This window comes from Pseudophryne corroboree, chromosome 1 (assembly GCF_028390025.1).
Source record: "Pseudophryne corroboree isolate aPseCor3 chromosome 1, aPseCor3.hap2, whole genome shotgun sequence".
NCBI lineage: Eukaryota > Metazoa > Chordata > Amphibia > Anura > Myobatrachidae > Pseudophryne > Pseudophryne corroboree.
Window position 1 is genome coordinate 436,813,245 of NC_086444.1, and position 25,872 is coordinate 436,839,116.

Genomic DNA, 25,872 nt, shown 5'->3' on the forward strand with positions numbered 1-25,872 from the left:
GTCGCCGGGTGGGGACCAGGAGACATTGCGCCAGCATCTGCCTGTTGCTAGGCGGGTACCAGAAAACCTTGCGCTCGGCGCCCGCCTGTTGTTAGGCGCCGGGCAGGGGTCAGCGGGAGGTACGGGATCCCGGCTCCATGGCAACAGCCGGGACACGGGCCTTCCGGTGCTAACAGAACTAAAAATTAAAAGTATATAACAATAGTGAAGTTGGCACTTTGGGGTTGTAACAACTCCCAGAAACTGATCAAACCATTAAATAGTGTTGTATAATGGTAGAATATAAAATTTTATAACATTTAAAACAATCAATGAGTTCCACTACACATGTTTATTTGAAATTCATAAAAAGCAACATCAGTGTCCATAGTCATATAGATGTTCTTTAGCAATTTCCTCCTACTATTGATGCAAATTGGAGGTCACAATAAGAACAAATGTACAGGTATTTCTTTATGGTCTCCTCCTTCTATTGGACGCGTTTTGTTTCATGCCTAGACTTCATCAGGGGTGTATCTATAATGTAGAACACCTAAATTTAGAAGGGCACATACCTTACTTTACAAGTAGTTACCATCAAAAAGTTATGCAGCAGGTAAAACTGCTCTTGGACACTCACATTCACCAGATAGACCACAAAGTACTTAAATACGTGGACCAAAACACCTATTGAAAAAATATTATCATTTGTATACATTTACAAAAAGTGACACTCAATTTAGTGTAAATTATTTGTGCAAGGGGACACATACCTGGTAGGTTCTAAAAAGGACGTATGATACTTAGGTAATCAGGTTCAAGGGATAATCCCAAAAGTACTCAAACTGGTGGATTTATTATTGAATAACATTAGTGCCCATATGAAAAAAAAATCCTACCCATTAATGATATTATTCCATACCTTAACAGTGACTAAATATGGGCCATAATTAAAGACCATCTGCTGCTGAAACAGGGAGGAGGAGATTAATTAAATATAGGTTTAATAGCCACAAAACAACATTAGAAATATAGGCTTAATAGTCACAGAAACCATGGCCCTCATTCCGAGTTGATCGGTCGCAAGGCGAATTTAGCAGAGTTACACACGCTAAGCCGCCGCCTACTGGGAGTGAATCTTAGCTTCTTAAAATTGCGACCGATGTATTCGCAATATTGCGATTACTAACTACTTAGCAGTTTCAGAGTAGCTCCAGACTTACTCTGCCTGTGCGATCAGTTCAGTGCTTGTCGTTCCTGGTTGACGTCACAAACACACCCAGCGTTCGCCCAGGCACTCCCACCGTTTCTCCGGCCACTCCTGCGTTTTTTCCGGAAACGGTAGCGTTTTCAGCCACACGCCCCTGAAACGCCGTGTTTCCGTCCAGTAACACCCATTTCCTGTCAATCACATTACGTTCGCCGGAGCAAAGAAAAAGCCGTGAGTAAAATTACTTTCAACATAGCAAAATTACTTGGCGCAGTCGCAGTGCGAACATTGCGCATGCGTACTAAGCGAATTTTCATTGCGATGCGATGAAAAATACCGAGCGAACAACTCGGAATGAGGGCCCATATTTTATTCAAGGAAAATACATCAGGTATAAGCATGTACTAGACCTTAATTGACACATCCTATTGTACAAATTATTAAACCTATAAAACAATTTCTAATAAACAGTGGATAAATAGGGCCATAATCAAAGTTGTGACCTAGTAACAGGTGATACTGTAATACACCTAATGCTAAAAGTGCACTGAATAAACAACATGCTGAATAAACAAAGTACCCTCTTGTGGAATATCATGGAGTATCATGTGTATCCAAGCATCAGAAGTGTTAGAATGAGAGCACTGACCCTTCTTTTATTGTGGTGAGTGTTGTTACATCACTTCCCCTCACCACTGATGCACACCAGAAAATAATATTACTTACTTAAAGACTACAGGTACATACTTAATAATTACAAGGATGATGAGTGTATTTATCAGATAAAGAATGTAGCGTACAATAGGGCAAACTTTGTCCCCGTTGCTGTTCTTTGTTTTTGTACATAGAACCTTCCTTCAAACTCAATAATCATTTTGGGATGGGGAATTAGAGAGTTTGGAGGGTTGTATTTCCCACAGTTCCAACAGCTGCCATCTTTGTAAATGGAAGACAATTGTTCCATATTTTCAATTTGTACGTATCAGAAAGAACTGTAGCGAAATTAGATGCCTACTGGGAACAGTTGTCAATATTGATTGTGCAGTTTGTTGATAGAGGTTATAAGAAGATAAATATACAGAAAGATCAAATTTATATACAGAGAGAACAAAATCCTTTTGGATTTTTACATTGAATACGTTAATTCCTGGTGGTTTAAATAAGACATAGATATGGTAGCCTTTCTGTAGTTTGAGTGGTACTTATACCATCTTATAGATCATCACCTCTCCGTCTTTCCCTCACACCCACAACCTTCTGCCCCCCCCCACCTTTTCCTTTCTTTTTCTTCCAAACATGTTTATCCATTTATTTATTAACAGTTTCTTATATAGCGCAGCATATTCCATTTTACAATTAGAACAACAGTAATAGAACAAAACTGGGTAAAAAACAGACAAACATAGAGGTAGGAAGGCTCTAATGTGGAATTAATGCTAGAGTGGGTGGTTTTACCAATTTATAGCGAGTATTATGCTGCAAAAAAATTTCTTGTGACAATTTTTTTTTATTCATTTATTGATTTATGTGGACATTTTAGCTGATGATTGTACTTTCAACAATGTATGTACACCAACTTTTGTGAAAATGGGGTCAGCATCAGGTTAGTGTCCACTGGAAGATCGATATTTATGTATAATCTATTGTATAATAATTTATTAATTTTCACATTTTCACCACAGTGATTAATTATGTTCCAGTGGTATGTTTAATTATTTAATTATCCACATGGGAACTAAATTTGATTCTGGTATACCTGTTCCAGAGCTGAATTTGATGTAATATCTAGCACTGGTACAGATGGGTACACGGTTATCTTGGCTAGGTTGCTGTGCCTAGGCACAACATGGTTTATTAACAAAAACCCTTCATCTATTGTTCTCAGCTGCAATACAATACAGAGAACAATACAGCAGGGGATTGTCATTACAGCAGGGGATTAAGTCCGACTGCCCAGTCTCAGTTAATCCTATTAAAGGTCAAGATAAACATGGACCCATCTGTATGTTATATATATGTGGAACGCAAATAAACATGGCGTGGAACTCATATAGTTATTGTTTCCAGGGCCATGTTCAAATGTTCAATAAATAATATCATTACTTTTCATATACTTAATACACAGTGCTGAAATGTATGTTAAGACATGAATGATACCAATATGTTCTCATCCCCTATGGTGACCTTTATCCCCGCCGCCTGTATATTTCATACAGGTGGAACGCAAACAAACATGGTGCTGGAAAGCATACAGCTCCAGTTCCAGCATAATTTCAAAGAGCTTGATAGTTCCTGGTGGCAAATTAGACACATAGGTCATGTGACGGACTGTCACATGACCGCAACAAGGGTCTCTTGGCGCAAAACTTAAAGGGAACTAAGTTTTAATTCCACATTATGGTCTCTACATCCCACGCTGCCCCCTTATTTATTGGATAGATTAATCTGTCATTCAAGCTTTTAGCCCCACATTGCGGCATTATGAGTCGCTGCAGGGCATTATGGGGCATTTTTGTAATTATAGATTATCTTTTTTTCTGCACCCTCTTCAATTATAGTAATGGGCTACATTCTGTATCTGATAAATACACTCATCATCCTTGTAATTATTAAGTATGTACCTATAGTCTTTAAGTAGGTAATATTATTTACTGGTGTGCACTTATCACTGATGGGGGGAAGTGATGTAACAACACTCACCACAATAAAAGGAGGGTCAGTGCCCTCATTCTAACACATCTGATGCTTGGGTACACAGGATGTTCCACAAGGGGGTAAGGACCCCCAGCAGCACTGTGTTTGCTCAGTGCACTTTTAGCATTAGGTGTATTATCACCTGTTGCTAGGTCCCAACTTTGATTAAGGCCCCATTTATCCACTGTTTATTATAAATTGTTATATAGGTTTTATAATTTGTACAATATGATGTGTCAATTATGGTCTAGTACATGCTTATGCCTGATGTATTTTCCTTAAATCCACATGTGGTCTTTAATTATGGCCCATATTTAGTCCCTGTTATGGTGAGGAATAATATCATTAATGGATAGGATTTTTATTTTGATATGGGCACTAATGTTATTCAATAACAAATCCCCCAGTTCAAGTACTTTTGGGATTATCCCTTGAACCTAATTACCTAAGTATCATACGTCTTTTTTGAACCTACCAGATATGTGTCCCCTTGCACAAAAAATGTACACTAAATTGAGTGTCGCTTTTTCTAAATGTATACAAATGATAATATTTTTTCAATAGGTGTTTTGGTCCACGTATTTAAGTACTATGTGGTCTTTCTGGTGGATGTGAGTGCTCTGCTGCTCAACGTTTTGATGGTAACTACTTGTAAAGTAAGCTATGTGCCCTTATAAATTTAGGTATTCCTTCTTTCTTTATATTTCCAATTCCCCTGTTTTCCTGGATCTGTCATTCCATTAGCCTGTTTTTTCAGAAGTGTTCAATTTTTTTTATTTTATTGTAATAAAATTGTTTATATTATTATATGAGCAAATGTCGTAAAAATCATGTTCTACATTTGTAGATACACCCCTGATGAAGTCACGGCATGAGACTTGTGATGTGACCTCCTATCTACACTAATAGAAGGAGCAGACCATAAAGAAATACCTGTACATTTGTACCTCTAATTTGCGTCAATAGTAAGAGGAAATTCGTAAAGAACATCTATATGACTATGGACACTGACGTTGCTTTATATGAATTTTAAATAAATATGTGTAGTGGAACTCACTGATTGTTTTAAATGTGATAAAATGTTATATTCTGCCATTATACAACACTATTTGATGGTTTGAACAGTTTCTGGTAGTTGTTACAACCCCAAGGCGCAAATTTCACTATCGTTATACATATATATATATATACACATATATATATATATATATATATATATAAAATCCAAAAGAGACAGGCACTCCTTACTTGAATGAATGATAGCCCCGGTGCCATCCAGGATAGAGTAGATACCAATGCAGCAGAGATGTGGGTGGCACTCGCAGGTCTTACAGTAGGAACTATAGCAGTCAAGCGACTTTCATGCTATGAAGCTATATATATATTTATATATGTCTAGAGTAGATAGAATAATGGGGAGCGCCAATAGTGCATTAAAAGATGACAATTTATTGACACATCATGAAACACAGGTCTAAAAAATGTGAGCGTACCAAAAATGGATGTATAATCAGCGCTAATACATTAGTTTTAAAATCAAAGATACAAGATGGATTCACCACTGCATGTTGCCTTGTTCAGCGTCCATCCATAAGGGGCGTGGCTTACGGATGGATGCTGAACAAGGCAACATGCAGTGGTGAATCCATCTTGTATCTTTGATTTTAAAACGAATGTATTAGCGGTGATTATACCGCCATCTTTGGTACGCTCACATTTTTTAGACCTGTGTTTCATGATGTGTCAATAAATTATCATCTTTTAATGCACTATTTGCGCTCCCCATTATTCTGTCTTCTCTAGACAAAATCTTTCCCCGTTGGGAGACGGGAGAACAGGGTGGACGACAGCTGATCTAAACGGCAGTATGCAGCCAGATTGTCTGGAGACTTTACCTGTTTCAATTTGGATCTAACAAGACTTAGACTTGTAGTTCCACAGACATTCTCCATTTAAACCCGGTTTGCGCTCACACCTCCAATTACTTTTTATATATTTATATATATATTAGATATGTGCGCCGGACTAGTTTTTCTGGTTTTGGACCTTTTTCATCATCCAGTTTTGGTTTTGGATTCGTTTTGGATTTTGGCCGTGACTGGTATTGATTTTTTTCTGAAAAAATTATTTCAGAAAAGCTAAAATCACATAATTTGTGTCTTTTATTGTTCCTAGAGTATTATTAACCTTAATAACATTCATTTACACTCATTTCCAGTCAGTTTTTACCATTGGATAGCTCACAATATTGTTTTCATTTAGTTTAGGAAAAAGGCTGCAGCGAGCAGGCTGGTTACTAAGGAACAGAGCAACAGGACAAACACACAGCAATTTATAGCACATCTAAGAAACATTGCCAAACAGCAAAATAAAGAAACTATTTTTATTTTTTTTAAACTGGCACCTTGGCTCACACTGCATGGAATCAGACCACTTTTATGCATCTGCACTTGGGTACTACAGTGTACAGTGGTGCAGTGCACAGTACAAACAAATACAATGATTTTTACTTTTACTTTTTAATTTTTTTTACTGACAAATATGGAGTGACACTGGGAACGCAGTGGGTGGGGCGTGTGGAGTCAGTCTACTGTGATGGCATTAGACTAATGGAACTGGACTAATGGGACTGGACACAGCTTGAGGATGGACAGAGCACAGCCACTTATATGGATACAGTGACAGCAGCACAGCCCCTTAGATGGACACAGTGACAGCATAGCCACTTTGAGGGACACAGTGACAGTAGCACAGCCCCTTAGATGGACACAGTGGCAGCAAAGCCACATAGATAGACACAGTGACAGCACAGTCCCTTACCGAACTGTACTAATCCTGGATCTGTCTTGCAGTTCTTGATCTTTGTGTCTTGATTTTTATCTACCTGCTTATTGTGTTATAGTTCACAGTGGCAGCAAAGCCACATAGATAGACACAGTGACAGCACAGTCCCTTACCAAACTGTACTAATCCTGGATCTGTCTTGCAGTTCTTGATCTTTGTGTCTTGATTTTTATCTACCTGCTTATTGTGTTATAGCTGCCGGGACCGACGCAAGGGCAGATGCCGCGGTCCGACTGCGCATGCACAAACCACCGGCTTCTATTGTCTGTATCGGCTGCAGCCCATAGAAGCCATTTTGGGCTGTATGACAGGCAGGGAGTGGCTTCCTACAGAAAAAAACAGCTCTCTGCCTATTACTGTACAGCCTGGCAGTCCTGGAGGGAGGAAACACCTCTCAATAGGACTGCCTTGTGTGTCTGTGATTGCCATGTAGGACTTCTACTAGGAAGACACTGTCAGTCACAGTGAAGCCAAAGGAGTCATGGACTGCATCTGGCTTCACCAACACTGCAGCCCATAGGTAGAATCTGCTACTGCTCATTACAAATGATAAATGGTGCTCCAGCCAATCAGCTTCTAACTATCATTTTCAAACACATGACAGTTACTGTGGAAGCTGATTGGCTGGAGCACCATTTATCATTCGTAAGAAGTGATAACAAGAATATCACTCGATGATAAATCTGCCCATAGTATTTTCAAAAACATTTAATTAAGCTATGCATTCTGACTACGGAACATATACCTGAGCTACTTTAATAACAGTATGAGAAACACAATCTCCTGAGAATCATGCTAGCCCAGTAGTCACTGTATACCATTGGCTCAGAGCTCCAGTTTTAGAAGGAGCATGTGATCTGCTATCATTAGTACCAGCGCTTGTACCAGTCCTCAGCCACGCAGAGCTTAGCCTAAGATGCTGATATATATGGTAGCATGGCTGTAGCACCAAGGCAATCATTCTTCCATGCAAATGTCCATGTACCATCCATGACACATCTACAATCCCAACTTTTTGAATGCATTTACTAAACACACACCCACGTCATGCCCATATTCTACACCATCACATTCTACTGAATACGCCCATAATAAAAGGCAGATGAAACACCATGAACAAGTACTGTCATTATTTGATGCATGTGCACAAGACATGCTTTATGATACATGCATACTATGCCAATTATTGCTCCTGATGTGCACACAAAGAACAGAATACAGTATGTCTGCATCAAGCCCACAGTGAGTTTCACTACCCTCTCCTCTTCTCCGCATCCTTCCTTTTTTTCAGTTTATTGCTCTGTGTTGTTCCAAATATAGAACTCTGGAGAACATCTTTTTTGGCAAGAGGCAAAAAAAGGTGTGTAGATCCTTTTGTGGGGCACTCTTTTAATTCAAATTGAATGTGTAATATATTATGATATTAAAACATAACTTTTAATTATTTCCTTATATAAGACAATAGGGATGAGAGATTAATTATTATATTAATGTTATATTGAATAGTCTCCTTCTAGAAATATCCAATTTAAATCTAAGAAGACTAAAAAAGTTGTTAATAGATAGTACTACATGTACACTATAAATTGCTGTATAAGCACCTAGTTGGTTTCGTGATGAAAATATATAAAGCAGCATTTCTATTTTAGCAGACACTGTATTTCATATTGCGAAATTTATCCGAAAAAATAAATAAAAATAAACATTATCCATTCATCCCACTTTCATGAAAAAGAAACACATGTTCTATTACAAAGTTCTATAATTGAAAGCAAAAGTAGGTAGGTCTACTGATAGAGTATTCAAAGTCAAAACTGAGAAACACAAAAAAGTTTATCTATTAGCAGATGAGTAGTTCTTGGGCAATATGCATCATAGGCAAACGCAGGGGGGGGGGGGGGGGCAAGAAGCTCAAATTATGACAACAATAGCAATGGTATATGATACTATTACTAGAGCTGCCACCACTTCATGCAGTGTAAGGGACAGAGCAGAGCTGCTGCACATGCCCAGTGGTAGCAGCTTCTTCTACCAAGTTTGGTGTGTGTGTGTGTGTGTGTGTGTGTGTGTGTGTGTGTGTGTGTGTGTGTGTGTGTGTGTGTGTGTGTGTGTGTGTGTGTGTGTGTGTGTGTGTGTGTGTGTGTGTGTGTGTGTGTGTGTGTGTGTGTGTGTGTGTGTGTGTGTGTGCCTAAGTCCTCAATCAGTGCAATGGAACAGAGAGTAGCTTCCAGGAAGAGGAGACAGGAGCCTTATCATGAGGTGGGGAATGTGTGATTAGACAGTGCAGTACTGGTTCTATTATGTTTGTGTATTTATTTATTATGGAATGTTAAACCTTTTCCTGACCACTTCTCTTATTTAAATATATTTGATACAGCCTATACCATAGTTAGATATTAATACTGTGTTCCATATAGTGTCCAGTATATAAAAAGTCCAATGTTTACATTAATGTCCAGCGTTATTACTAGGTTCTTCTAACGCTCCCCCAGATTCCCACACTTGCTCCAATGTTCTGCAGAGTGGGAGATTGTGGATTGAATTTGGAAACCCCCCTCTAGAAATCCTGCATTTGCCACTGTGCATGGCTTGTTCACCTACAGGCTGTAGGTGAACAAGCCATCCATGGTGAAACGATCGTTCTCCAAATCAGCTAATTATGCCATGACTCTTCACTGCAGGGAGAGTTCGTGCTTAGCAGACAGTGACACATCCATCCCTTTACAATCCTTCAAACAGGTACTTCTTTCCGGTACTGTCACACGCTGTCCGGTGGCGAATTTGATCCCTGCAATGCCTCTGGTATCAGGGATCATCACGTGCCTTTTTTTCTATCGGCACTTTAATCTGGTGTTCACTCTCTGAAGACACTAGACAGCAGAACGGGGTGGGGGGGGGAGCAATAGGGCCGTACTTTTCTTTCTATTTATTACTTACTATATCATCAACAATGCATTCACTTACTACTGTTATTATATGTTGTGTTAGGTATAATAAGGCATGCTGATTAATACATGCTGTCAATCACGCTGTATACAGATATGTTTTTTGTGACGTTGGGAACTGCTCACTCATACATCAAAGGAAAAAGTCAGTGTGGTTTCTCTTATAACACTGGAGTTAATATACAGCTTCCTGTGGGAGTAATTTGATCTGACACAAATGTTGCAAAGTTCTGCTACTGTACATGTGCTTTTTCTGTGTTATATAACTTTTCACTGGTATACAAATTAACAACTGGCTACTGGCCTGACAGGCTGTGTGATGTGTATTTTATGGGTATGGTCGACACCAATTGGTTGACACACCTTAGGTCGACACCTGAAATAGGTCAACATGGACAAAAGGTCGACATGAACAAGGTCAATGCACAAAAAGGTCGACGTGAGTTTTTTATGGGGGGGGGGGTTTGTGTCGTTTTCTATGTAATGTGACCGGGATCCACAATTAGTGCACCGTGTCCCCTCGCATGGCTCGCTTCACTTGCCATGCTTTGGACAAGGTGCCTCACTCCGCTACTGCTGCACTCGGCACAGGTTACCATTCCCAATCGTAGTCCACGTGGATCGTAAAGTATTAAAAAGTTTAAAAAAATGAAAAAGAAATGTGAAAAACTCATGTCAACCTTTTTGCATGTTGACCTTGTTCATGTCGACCTTTTGTCCATGTCGACCTATTTCAGGTGTCGACCTAAGGTGTATCGACCAATTGGTGTCGACCTAAGTGGTGTCGACCTTATTGGTGTCAACCTGGAGTCCGGATACCGTATTTTATCTCTTGTGAAAAACACCATGCAAATTGCATAGTAATGAATTATCTGCTAATAGTTATACTTTTTAGTGTTTCTCAGTTTTGACATTGAATTCTCTATTTATCAGTAGACCTACCTACTTTTGCTTTCAATTATAGAACTTTGTAAAAGGACATGTGTTTCTTTTTCATGAAAGTGGGATAAATGGATAATGTTTACTTTTATTGATTTTTTCCCGATAAATTTCTCAATATGAAATACACTGTCTGCTAAAATAGAAATGCTGCTTTATATTTTCATCATGAAACCAACTAGGTGCTTATACAGCAATTTATAGTGTACATGTAGTACTATCTATTAAGGACTTTTTTTGTCTTTTTAGATTAGAATTGGATATTTCTAGAACTAGACTATTCAATATAACATTAATAAACTAATTAATCTCTCCTCTCTATTTTATTTTATTTTATTTTATTTTATAGGGAAATAATTAAAAGTTATATTTTAATATCATAATATATTACACATTTAATTTGAATAAAAAGAAGGCCCCACAAAGGGATCTACACGCCTTTTTTTTTGGTCTCTTGCCAAAAAAGATGTTCTCCAGAGTTCTCTGTACTTTTATCCCAGGGGCACCTCCAATCATCTTGTTTATCTAGGCGAAAAGCCAAATGAATAAATTAAACTGATTGGTTATTTATGTAAATGTTTTATTCTATACTGGTGCAGGATACCCCAACAATCTGCTCATTGTTCCAAATATATGTTATCTTACAGTTACTGTACCATTGCCGTGTCATATTTTACCATTACTAAATATTTGTGACACCTCAAATAATAAAAGATAATAATAATAATAATAATTCTTTTTGGGTAAGAATATGGCATACAATAGCTCTACCCTTATATAATATTTACCAACTGGACAGGTTTTTAAAAGCCACATTTTTATATTTACTACTGTAAATGAGAAATGTAATGTTTTGTTCTGAGGAGGATATAAGATTTAGTGTCATATTAACTTATTTGTGTAAGTACATAACAAAGTAGAAGACTTTAAATTTGTTTATGAAGCATCATGAACTTTTTGGTTTGTATGTTTGTTAATGACAATATAGTAAAAAATGTACAACAATGATACCTACTGTAGTTTTATTTTTTTGTACAATGAAAACAATTATTATATTTTCAATGCATACTTTCCTGTTCAATAATAAATCAAATATGTTTTTTCTAATAATAACACAGCCCCAAAAAAATTAATGTTTAGCTGCCAGGGAATATTTAAATAAATTTAAGGTAATTTGGGGTTGCTGAATGTAAAAAAGAAAGTAGTGTTTTTGAATTGGCTCTAGTTCTTGAGATACAGGTTGAGTCTCCCTTATCCAAAATGCTTGGGACCAGAGGTATTTTGGATATGGGATTTTTCCGTATTTTGGAATAATTGCATACCATAATGAGATATCATGGTGATGGGACCTAAATCTAAGCACAGAATGCATTTATGTTACATTTACACCTTATACACACAGCCTGAAGGTAATTTTAGCCAATTTTTTTTATAACTTTGTGCATTAAACAAAGTGTGTCTACATTCACACAATTCATTTATGTTTCATATACACCTTATACACACAGCCTGAAGGTCATTTAATACAATATTTTTAATAACTTTGTGTATTAAACAAAGTTTGTGTACATTGAGCCATCAGAAAACAAAGGTTTCACTATCTCACTCTCACTCAAAAAAGTCCGTATTTCGGAATATTTGGATATGGGATACTCAACCTGTAATAGATACTGTACCATCATTCAATAGGGAACTTATCCAAAACCCAAGAGCTGGAGAAAGGCTTTGGGGGCCCCAACACTTAAGACTGTAGGGCCCTAAAGTGTATCAATTGAGACACAATGATCTGGTTCTCATGTGCAATCCATTGGGGCACACATGATAAGGTGGCACAATCACACATCACGCCCCCATATTCTGTCACATTGGAGGTGTGTGTATCGTTTTCTTAGCTTTTCACACCAGGTGAGAAACTTCCCTCTCTATCTTTCCACCCATAAGGCAGGACAGTTCAGACAAAATTAGGGGGGTTGTGGAAGTATGCATAGATACTGGACTATTTCTGCTGGATTTGGATTTGGCTCTGATTCATCATCCAGCTTTGGATTTGGATTTGTCAAACTGCCATGACTGATTATGGTTTTGGATTTGGATTTTTGTTTTAATTGACAAAAAAAAAATCACATAATTTGTATTTTTTTGTTTTGTTCCTAGAGTATTATTAACCTCAATAACATTAATATCCAGTCATTTCCAGTTAATTTTAGGTAACCACCTCACAGCTTACAATATTGTTTTCACCATTATAGGGAAAAGGCTGCAGAGAGCTGGTTGGTTACTAAGTGAGGCAGTTTATAGGACAGCAGTAGCAGAAATAAAAATTGGTGCAAGATTATTTATTTCTTTATTAACAGTTTCTTATATAGCGCAGCATATTCTGTTGCACATTACAATTAGAACAACAGTAATAGAACAAAACTGGGTAACAAAAACAGACAGACATAGAAGTAGGAAGGCACTGCTCGCAAGCTTACAATCTATAGGGAAATAGGCATTGATACACAAGGATAGATGCTACCTATTGCATAATGGTCCACCAGATTGCTAGGTTCTTTATGGGTTATATGATATGATCACCCAGAATTGTTGGCCAAGGGTCAGGAGGGTGTGAGAGTAAAGAAAGACATGATATGTGATGTTATGTGTATTGTACAGAGAGGATGTAATTAGATAGGGAAGCACTGAAGGTTATGTGGTTGGGTCTGGAATTTGATAGGCTTGTCTGAAGTGGTTAGTTTCCTGGGAACGTTTAAAGGTTTGGAGACTAGAGGTGAGTCTTATTGTGCGTGGGAGGGCATCCCACAGAGTGGGTGAAGCCCGGATAAAGGGGCTAATTCAGTAAGGATCGTAAAAAGTACAAATTAGCAAAAATTGCGAAAGCACGCCCAAACGGAAAATCTGCTTAATGTTACAAAAAAAGTGGACTTGTCAAATTTGCAAATTTTGCGATTAGATTTAAAAATCCAAATTTTTTGCTAAAAAACTTTCACTTAGTTGCATTTTTTACATAAAGGTTTCTAATGTCACAATTTAACATCAGCCACACATAACATTGAGCCAACCATGCCTAATGACAGGATGCGTCGAACAACAAGATGAGCTTCTTCTACTGGTAAATCCACAAACGCAGGCGGAAAAAGGAAAAAAAAATTAATATCCAGTCATTTCCAGTTAATTTTAGGTAACCACCTCACAGCTTACAATATTGTTTTCACCATTATAGGGAAAAGGCTGCAGAGAGCTGGTTGGTTACTAAGTGAGGCAGTTTATAGGACAGCAGTGGCAGAAATAAAAATTGGTGCAAGATTATTTATTTCTTTATTAACAGTTTCTTATATAGCGCAGCATATTCTGTTGCACATTACAATTAGAACAACAGTAATAGAACAAAACTGGGTAACATCAGCCACACATAACATTGAGCCAACCATGCCTAATGACAGGATGCGTCGAACAACAAGATGAGCTTCTTCTACTGGTAAATCCACAAACGCAGGCGGAAAAAGGAAAAAAAATGTTTTTTTTTTATATTGAAAGTTTAAATACATGACATATTAATGTTTCTTTATTATTGCTAACATTCCTTATGTTATTGTTTAATGTGAAAATATAAATAAATAAAAAGTGGTGCATAATTAAAATGTCTACAAAATCACAATTATTGTGGTGATGTTACTGAACATGTGTTTCTTTGTCAAGGGGAAAAAAACAAAACAAAAAACCTTACACATGTATGTGGGTATGATTTTTGAAGATAATAATTGTTTGTTGCTTTAAATCATAAAAAAACTTAGCTTTTAAACTAAAGGCCATCAACCAAACAAAAAAAATACAAAAAAAAACTTGCTTGTAAATGTTATTGTAGTAAAACAAGCGTGTTCTTGAGAAACCTGCATTGTTATTAACTTAAAGAATTATTAGGTTACTACTAACTTATATTTTAGAGTAATACATGTGTAAAATAGTTTAAAGCTCACTTACATGTTGTGAAGTTTCAATGCAGCTGAATAAAGTGAATTGTGGTCAGCAGTGTGAGCTGCTTCAGCTGGGTGTAATGAAGCAATGATTGCAGTATATATCGAACATTCTACAACTGAGGTCAGCTTGTGCAGATTTTAAGGTTGACCTGTAGTCACTCAGAAACTGCACACCATAAACGTGCGATCAGTTGCAAAAAATGCGTATGCTCCGCCTATCTAAAATCTGCATATGCCCACAACACGCCCCTGCTCGGAGTCCAACCCTTTAGTACGCCCCCTACACGCGTAGTTTTCATAGTGCATAGGCAGTTTTTGCTATGTCTCAGAAGTTGCATTTTTTATCTCAGAAATTGTATTTTTTGTCTCAGATATTATGTATTTTCATAATTTTTGCGAATTTTGCAGTTTTGCGTTCCTTGTTGAATTAGCCCCAAAGTCCTGTAATTTTGAGTGTGAACAAGTAATGCGTGTGGATGAGAGACGCAGATCTTGTGCAAAGCGGAGAGGTCAGGTAGGGAGATATTTTGAGATGAGTGAAGAGATGTATGTTGGTGCAGTTTGGTTAAAAGCCTTGTATGTAAGTAAAAGTATTTTAGATTTAATACAGTAGAATAATAGTAACCAAGGGAGGGATTGACAGAGCGGATCTGCAGACGATGAACATCTAGCGAGGAAGATTAGCCTCGCAGCTGCATTCAAAATGGATTGTAGTTAGTGGTGAGGGTCTATGTTTAGGAAAACCTGTTAGGAGACTATTACAATAATCAATGCAGGAGACAATGAGAGCATGTATTACAGTTTTTGCTGTGTCTTGTGTAAGATATGGTCGTATTTTGGATATTTTTCATAGATGTATGTAACATGATCTTGAGACAGATTGAATGTGGGCAACAAAGGACAGTTCAGAGTTAAGAATGACACCTAGGAAGCAAGCTTGTGGGGTAGGGATGATTGCTGAGTTATCAACAGTGATAGAGATATCAAGATGGTAACTACTGTTGGTCTGTGGAAATATAATTAATTCTGTTTTAGAAATATTATGTTTGAGGCGGCGAGATGTCATCCAAGATGAAATGGCAGAAAGGCATTCAGTGACACGGCCCAATACAGATGGTGACAAATCTGGGGAGGATAGGTAGATTTGAGTATCATCTGCACAAAGATGGTACTGAAATCTGAAAGAGTTGATTAGTTTGCCAAGAGATGTGGTATAGATAGAGAAAAGCAGAGGACCTAAGACTGAGCCTTGCTGTACTCCAACTGAGAGAGGTATCGAAGGGGAGGTGGAATCAGAGAAACGAACACTGAAGGATCAATTAGATAAGTAGGATGAGAACCAAGAAAGGGCTGTGTCCTGAAGACCTAGGGATTGTAGTGTTTGTATGAGAAGAGAGTGGTCAACAGTGTCAAAAGCAGCAGAGAGATCAAGGAGAATAAGTAGTGAGTAATGGCCTTTAGATTTAAGTGACCAAATCATTCACTACCTTAGTCAGTGCTGTCTCTGTGGAGTGTTGGGCACGAAATCCTGACTGAAGTGGGTCCAGTAAGCTGTATGAGTTAAGAAAGTGTGCGAGACAAGTGTAGTCAAGTCTCTTAAGTAGCTTGGAGGGGCATTGGAGCTGAGAGATGGGACTGTAGTTTGAGAGAGCGTTAGGGTCAGGGTTTTTTTTTTTCAGAATGGGAGTAATCACTGCATGCTTGTACAGAGAAGGGAAAATACCAGTAGACAGAGAGAGATTACAGATTTTAGTTAAGGTTGGGATGAGCACAACAGACAGAGCTTTACTAATTTGTGAGGGAATAGAGTCAAGGGGATAGGTAGTAGAGTAGGCAGATGAGAAGAATGCAGATACTTCATCTTCATTTGTAGGTTCAAATAAAGAGAAGGTGTTAGAGGGTTCAGGAAGGGAATTGAGCAGGTCACTGGCTGTGGAAGAGCATACCATTTCATTTCAGATTTTATTAATCTTGACCTTAAAATAGGAAGCAAGATCTTGTGCACTGATAGTGGCTGGTGGGTTGGGTGAGGGAGGGACAAGAAGTGATTTAAATGTATTAAAAAGTCACTTGGGATTAGAGGCTTGAGCAGAGATGAGAGATTGGAAATATGTTTGTTTGGCAGTGTGCAGAGCATTGCAATAAGAGTGGTACACGGTCTTATATGTGAGAAAGTCACTTGAACTATGAGATTCACACCACTGGCGTTCTACTTTAGGTGAAAGTTTTTGTAGGTGTCTTGTGTATTTAGAAGGCCACGGTTGACATCAAAGTCTATGGGGAGTGTGATGGGTAGCTGGTGCCACTTCATCGAGTTCTGTTTCTAAAGTTTGTTTAAGGCGTGATACAGCAGTCTCAGGAGAGGTGAATGTAGAAATTGGTGAGAGCAGTGGTTGCAGTGAGGTAGATAGTTGTTAAAAATTAATAGCGTTAATATTTCTGTGGGTTAGAGGCGGCTTGGTAGACTTCAGGGACATTGAGTTTGAAGTAATGGAGGAGAGCATGCAGGTGATAAGATTGTGATCTGAGAGAGGAAAAGGAGTGTTAGTGAGTTCAGAAACAGAGCATAGTCTGGAGAATACAAGATCACGGCAGTGGCCCTCCTGATGAGTAGGGGAGTCAGTCCATTGGGAGAGGCCAAAAATGGAGGTTAGAGAGAGTAGTTTGGAGGCATGGGGAGATTGTGGACTGTCAATAGAGATATTAAAATTGGCCATAATGATGGTGGAGATGTCAGAGGATAAAAAGTGAGGGCGCCAAGCAGAAAAATCTTCCATAAACTTTTTGGGTTGCCCAGGTGGGCGATAGCTGCAGCATGCAGAGAGAAAGGGGTGAAAATCCTAATAGAATATACTTCAAATGATGTAAATGCGAGTGAGGGAACAGGTGGTTAAATGGTGTGTGTGTGTGTGTGTGTGTGTGTGTGTGTGTGTGTGTGTGTGTGTGTGTGTGTGTGTAAGATTTAAACAGTAATATTACATCCCCACCTCCTTTACGGTTACCAGGCCAGGGTGTGTGTGTGTGTGTGTGTGTGTGTGTGTGTGTGTGTGTGTGTGTGTGTGTGTGTGTGTGTGTGTGTGTGTGTGTGAAGTGGAGGCCACCATGTGACAGTGCTGCAAGGGAGACAGTGTCTGATTGTGTGAGCCATGTTTCTGTTATAGCTAGCATATTGAGTTTTTTTTAATGAAAAAGTCATGAATAGATGTTAATCTGTTGCAAACAGAGCGTGCATTCCATAAAGCACATTTTAGTGACTTGGAGGAAGATGAGAGACATGTGATGTTTATAAGGTTTGATGGATTTATATTAGTAACATAGTAACATAGTATCTAAGGTTGAAAAAAGACAATTGTCCATCGGGTTCAACCTATTTGTGGTCTCCTATGCACGATTATTTTGTGACTGAAGTTGCTGACTGCCGTTCCGATTAACCCCTCTTTTTTATAATAACCATAGTGCGTGACTATGCCCTGTAACCCTGGATATCCTTATCCATTAGGAATTTATCTAACCCATTCTTAAAGGTGTTGACTGAGTTGGCCATTACAACTCCCTCAGGCAGGGAATTCCAAACACGCATCGTCCTTACCGTAAAAAAGCCTTTACGCCGTATTGTGTGGAATCTCCTCTCCTCTAACCTGAGCGAGTGTCCACGAGTTCTCTGTGTTGATCTAACCAAAAACAGGTCCTGCGCAAGATCTGTATATTGTCCCCTTATATATTTGTAAATGTTGATCATATCCCCTCTTAATCTCCTCTTTTCCAGTGTAAACATGCCTAGTCTTGCAAGCCTTTCCTCGTATTCCAGCATCTCCATACCCTTAATTAGTTTGGTCGCCCACCTTTGAACCTTTTCTAGCTCCAGGATATACTTTTGTAGTAAGGTGCCCAGAATTGTACACAGTATTCAAGGTGTGGCCTCACAAGTGATTTATATATCGGGAGTATAATACTCTCATCCCTAGCATCAATTCCCCGTTTTATGCATGCTAATATCTTATTAGCCTTCTTTGCTGCAGTCCTACTTTGGGTACTACTGCTTAGTTTGCTATCTATGAGGACACCTAAGTCCTTTTCCAGTACAGAATCCCCTAATTTTACCCCATTTAGTAGGTAGGTGTTATTTTTGTTCTTGTTACCACAGTGCATTACCTTACACTTGTCTGTATTGAAGCGCATTCTCCATTTCGCTGCCCAAGCTTCTAATTTAACTAAGTCATTCTGAAGCGACTCAGCATCCCCCTCATTTATAACTTTACACAATTTGGTATCATCTGCAAAAATTGACACCATGCTCTCTAGACCTTCTGTTAGGTCATTAATGAAAATATTGAACAATAGCAGTCCTAATACTGAGCCTTGCGGCACACCACTTAGCACTTCAGTCCAAGTTGAAAAAGATCCATTAACCACAACGCGCTGCTCCCTATTATCTAACCAGTTTTTGACCCAAGTGCATATTGTGCTTCCTAGCCCTGATTCTTGTAGCTTGTAGATAAGTCTCATGTGTGGTACAGTATCGAACGCTTTGGCAAAATCTAAAAAGATTACATCCACCTCTTTACCCTGATCTAGGTTTGCGCTTACTGTTTCATAGAAGCCAAGTAAGTTGGTTTGACAGGATCAGTCCTTCAAAAACCCATGTTGATTCCTTTTAATGACCTTATTGACTTCAAGGAACTTCTGAATACTATCTCTTAGAATACCTTCCAATACTTTCCCCACTATAGATGTAAGACTAACTGGTCTATAATTACCTGGTTCAGCTTTACTTCCCTTTTTGAATATAGGCACTACTTCCGCTATACGCCAGTCTTTGGGAACCATACCTGATATTACTGAATCCTTAAAGATCAAAAATAGCGGTTTTGCAAGTTCCATTCAACTGAATGTGAGTGTTGTATGTGGATGGAACCTGGATTTGGGGATATGTCACCAGCTAGTAGAAGCAGAAGAAGAGAGAGATAGGTATAGTTGGGGGAGTTGTGTGATAGTTTCTTATGGTGACAGGTTGAGGATGTTACAGTTAGTGTACATAGATAGGTTAAAAGCTTATGAGTTTTAATAAGAGGGGAGTGAATTAATGAAGCTGCAATGTGTACAGAGCGATGAATAACAGGAATGGTGAAGGATGTTGCCATTTTGTAGAAGATACCATGAAGTAGAGATGTGCGGCTGGCACTTTTCGTGTGTTGTGTTTTGGTTCTAATTCCACTTTCGTGTTTTGGTTTTGGCTTGGTTTTGCTAAAACCACCCTTGCGTGTATTGGTTTTGGATCTGGATGATTTTTGAAAAAAACATAAAAACAGCTAAAATCACAGAATTTGGGGGTAATTTTGCTCCTACTGTATTATTAACCTCAATAACAATCATTTCCACTTATTCCCAGTCTATTCTGAACACCTCACACCTCACAATATTGTTTTTAGGCCAAAATGTTGCAACAAGGTTGCTGGATGACTAAGCTGAGCGACACAAGTGGACAACACAAACACCTGGCCCATCTAGGAGTGGCACTGCAGTGTCAGACAGGAGGGCAGATTTAAAAAATAGGCCCCAAACAGCACATGATGCAAAGAAGAAAAAGAGGTGCAATGAGGTAGTTGGATGACTAAGCTAAGCGACACAAGTGTGCGGCACAAACACCTGACCCATCTAGGAGTAGCACTGCAGTTACAAACAGGATGGCACTTAAAAAATAAGCCCCTAACAGCACATCATGCAAAGAAGAAAAAGAGGTGCAAGATGGAATTGTCCTTGGGCCCTCCCACCCACCCTTATGTTGCTAAAACAGGACATGCACAATTTAACAAACCAGTCATTTCAGCGACAGGGTCTGCCCCACAACTGTGGCTGAAATGAGTGGTTTGTTTGGGCCCCCACCAAAAAAGACGCAATCAAGCTCTCCTTGCACAAACTGGCTCTACAGAGGCAAGATGTCGACTTTATCCGCATCTTCCAATTAATCACCCATTTCACTGTGTACATCCTCCTCACAGAGTATTAATTCGTCCCCACTGAAATCCACCATCACAGGTCCCTGTGTACTTCCTGGAGACAATTGCTGGTAATGGTCTTCCCAGAGGAATTTAGAATTCATCTTGATGAACATCATCTTCTCCACATTTTGTGGAAATAACCTCCTACGCCGATCACTGACAAGGTTACCGGCTGCACTAAACACTCTTTCGGAGTACACACTGGAGGGGGGGGGCAACTTAGGTAAAATAAAGCCAGTTTGTGCAAGGGCATCCAAATTGCCTCTTTTTCCTTTCAGTTTACATACGGACATGCCTACTTGGATGCTGTCACTCATATAATCCTCCACAATTCTTTCAATGGTGACAGAATCATATGCAGTGACAGCAGACATGTCAGTAATCATTGGCAGGTCCTTCAGTCCAGACCAGATGTCAGCTTTCGCTCCTGACTGCCCGGCATCACTGCCAGTGGGTGGGCTAGGAAATCTTATCATTTTCCTTGCAGCCCCAGTGGTGGGAGAAATTGAAGGATGAGCTGTTGACGGGTCACATTTTGCTTGAGTTGACAATTTACTCACCAGCAGGTCTTTGCACCTCTTCACACTTGTGTCTGCCAGAAAGAGAGATACAACGTAGGCTTTAAAGCTAGGATCAAGCACGGTGGCCAAAATGTAGTGTTCTGATTTCAACAGATTGACCACCCTTGAATCCTGGCAAAGCGAATGAAGGGCTCCATCCACAAGTCCCACATACTTTGCGGAATTGCTCCATCTTAGTTCCTCCTTCAATTTCTCCAGCTGCTTCTGCAAAAGCCTGATGAGGGGAATGACCTGACTCAAGCTGGTAGTGTCTGAACTGACTTCACGTGTGGCAAGTTCGAAGGGTTGGAGAACCTTGCACAAGACTAAAATCATTCTCCACTGCACTTGAGTCAGGTGCATTACCCTTCCTTTGCCTATATCGTATGTGGATTTATAGGCTTGAATGGCCTTTTGCTGCTCCTCCATCCTCTGAAGCATATAGAGTGTTGAATTCCACCTCATTACAACCTCTTGCTTCAGTTGATGGCAGGGCAGGTTCAGGTGTGTTTGCTGGCGCTCTAGTCTTCAGCACACAGTGGTTGAATGCCGAAAGTGGCCTGCAATTTTTTGGGCCACCGACAGCATCTCCTGCACACCCCTGTCATTTTTCAAAAAATTCTGCACCACCAAATGAATTGTATGTGCAAAACATGGGACGTGCTGTAATTTGCCCAGATGTAATGCACGCACAATATTGGTAGCTTTGTCCGATATCACAAATCCCCAGGAGAGTCCAATTGGGGTAAGCCATTCTGCGATGATGTTCCTCAGTTTCCGTAAGAGGTTTTCAGCTGTGTGCCTCTTATGGAAAGTGGTGATACATAGCGTAGCCTGCCTAGAAACGAGTTGGCGTTTGAGAGATGCTGCTGCTGTTGTTGCTGCGGGAGGCCATACATCTACCCAGTGGGCTGTTACAGTCATATAGTCCTTAGTCTTCCCTGTCCCACTTGCTTACATGTCGTGGTTAAGTGGACAATGGCTACAACCGCATTTTGTAGGACACTGGTGACTCTTTTCTGACGTCTATGTACATTCTCGGTATCACCTGCCTAGAGGAGTGGAACCTATATGGGATTTGAAACCAGGGACACAGTACCTCAAACAATTCTCTAAGTCCCACTGAACTAATGGCGGATACCAGACGCATGTCTAACATCAACATAGCTGTCAAGGCCTCAGTTAGTCGCTTTGCAAAAGGTTGACTGCTGTCATATTTCATCTTCCTCACAAAGGACTGTAGGACAGTCAATTGCTTACTGGAAGTAGTACAAGTGGTCTTCCAACTTCTCCTCTGGGATAACGATTGACTCCCAGCAGCAACAACAGCAGTGGTAGCAACAGCAGGCGTACCACTCAAGGATCCTCTGAAGGAATCCTGGTTAGGAGAGGAATCCTCAGACTTGACAGTGACATGGCCTGCAGGACTACTGATGTTCATGACTGAGGAGGAAGTTGACATTGAGGGAGTTGGTGGTATGACTTGCAGGAGCTTGGGTACAGGAGGAAGAAGGGATTTAGGTGTCAGTGGACTACTTACGCTCTTACCCAAAGTTTCACAACTTGACACTGACTTATGATGAATGCGCAGCAGGTGACGTACTGTATAAGGAAGGATAATCCTAGGTGGTTAACATCCTTACCCCTACTTATTACAGATTGACAGAGGAAACAGATGGCTTGACACCTGTTGTCTGGATTTGTGGAGAAATAATTCCACACCGAAGAGTTGGCTTTTTGGTAGTTTGCCCTGGCATCACAATGGGCTTCTTCATCCCATGGACAACAGGTGTCTCCCCCAGTGCCTGACTTAAACAAACCACATAACCATCAGAATCCTCATCGTCAATTTCCTCCTCAGCGCCAGTAACACCAATATCCTCATCCTGGTATACTTCAACTGTGAAATCTTCAATTTGAATATCAGGAACAAGACTGTGGGTGCTCCTTCCAGCACTTGCAGAGGGCGTGCAAATGGTGGAATTAGCCACCTCTTCCAGTGTTGGGAAGGTCAGGCATCACAACTGCCGACACACTTGGACTCTCCTTGGGGATTTTTGATACCATCTCAGAACGCACAGTTCTTTTATGTGCTCTTTCCCGCTTAATTCTTTTAATTTTCTAGTGGGAGGATGAGGGCTTCCATTGTCATGTGAAGCTGAACCACTAGTCAAGAACATAGGCCAGGGCCTCAGCCGTTCCTTGTCACTCCATGTCATAAATGGCATATTGGCAAGTTTATGTTTCTCCACACACCATTTAAATTTATTTTTTGGGGTCTTTTTACTGAACTTTGGCTTTTTGGATTTTACATGCCCTCTACTATCACAATGGGCATCTGCCTTGGCAGACGAAGTTGATGGCATTTCATAATCTAGGTCAAAGCTAGTGGCAGCAGCTTCAGCACTAGGAGGAAGTGGTTCTTGATCTTTCCCTTTTTTATCCTCCAAATGTTTGTTCTCCATTATTTTTCTGGAGTTATATAACACAATATGCGGCACAAGAGAGCATACCCCTACACCTCACAGGGCAAACCCTGTAAAAATTATTTGGATTAAATATTAATAACCCCTTTATTTGGAGTAAATAATATACAGCACAGGACAGCACCACTGAATTTATATGGCAGCACCACTGGATTGGATTTATACGGAATTATATAGATTTATATGGAATTATATGGCAGGATAACTGGAATTATACAGCAGGATAACTGGAATTATATAGCAGGATAACTGGAATTATACAGCAGTATTCCGAGAAGTATACGGCAATATCACAGGAATTATACGACAATGTCACAGGAATTATACGCCAGTATCATGGGAATTATATGGCAGTATCACAGGAATTATACGCCAGAATTCCGAGAATTATACGGCAATGTCACAGGAATTATACGCCAGGACTCTGAGAATTATATGGAAATATCACAGGAACTATACGACAATGTCAGAGGAATTATACGCCAGTATCACGGGAATTGTATGGTTTATCACAGGAATTATAAGACAGTATTCTGAGAATTATATGGCAATATCACAGGAATTATACGGCAATGTCACAGGAATTATACGCCAGTATTCCGAGAATTATATGGCAATATTACAGGAATTATACGGCAATGTCACAGGAATTGTAAGACAGTATTCCGAGAATTATATAGCAATGTCACAGGAATTATGCGCCAGTATTCCGAGAATTATACGGCAATGTCACAGGAATTATACACTAGTATTCTGAGAATTATATGGCAATATCACAGGAATTATACGGCAATATCATAGGAATTATACGCCAGTATTCCGAGAATTATTCGGCAATGTCACAGGAATTATATGGCAGATTTCTGAGAATTATATGGCAATATCACAGGAATTATACGGCAATGTCACAGGAATTATACGCCAGTATCACAGTAATTATATGGCAGTATCACAGGAATTATACTCCAATATTCCGGGAATTATATGGCAGTATCACAGGAATTATACGACAGTATTCCGAGAATTATACAGCAATATCATAGGAATTATACGCCAGTATTCCGAGAATTATACGGCAATGTCACAGGCATTATACTCCAGTATTCCGAGAATTATATGGCAATATCACAGGAATTATATGGCAATATGATAGGAATTATACGAAAGTATTCCGAGAATAATAATGCAATGTCACAGGAATTATACGCCAGTATTCCGAGAATTATACGGCAATGTCACAGGAATTATAAAACAGTATTCCGAGAATTATACGGCAATTTCACAGGAATTATACTCCAGTATTCCGAGAATTATATGGCAATATCACAGGAATTATACGGCAATATCATAGGAATTATACGCCAGTATTCCGAGAATTATACGGCAATGTCACAGGAATTATACGCCAGTATCACGTGGATTATATGGCAGTATCACAAGAATTATACGCCAGTATTCCGAGAATTATACGGCAATATCACAGGAATTATATGGCAATATCATAGGAATTTTATGCCAGTATTCTGAGAATTATATGGCAATGTCACAGGAATTATATGCCAGTATCACGGGAATTATACGGCAATATCATGGTAATTATACCCCAGTATCACGGTAATTATACGCCAGTATCACGGGAATTATATGGCAGTAACACTGGATATATGGCATCAGAGGACACCACCACTGTGACTGGTCACTGGACTGATGCTGCACAAGACGCTTCCCCTGGTCTAATGCAGGACAACACAGCACCACTGAAAGGTATTTATACAGCTACACTGGATACATGGCAGCAGAGGACACCACCACTGTGACTTGTCACTGGACTGATGCTGCACAAGACAGTACCCCTGGTCTGATGCAAGACAAAACACAGCACCACTGAAAGGGACTTATACAGCTATACTGGATATATGGCAGCAGAGGAAACCACCACTGTGACTGGTCACTGGACTGATGCTGCACAAGACACTTCCCCTGGTCTAATGCAGGACAACACAGCACCACTGAAAGGGACTTATACAGCTACACTGGATATATGGCAGCAGAGGACACCACCACTGTGACTAGTCACTCTACTGATGCTGCACAAGACACCACCCCTGGTCTGATGCAAATTACCTGGTTTCCAATGTTTTCCAATGTTTGTTCAACTATTGGTTTAACTGTTATTTTAAAATTTTCTTAACTTTGTAATTTCCTCACTTTGTATATTTCCACACTCAGGCACCTGCCC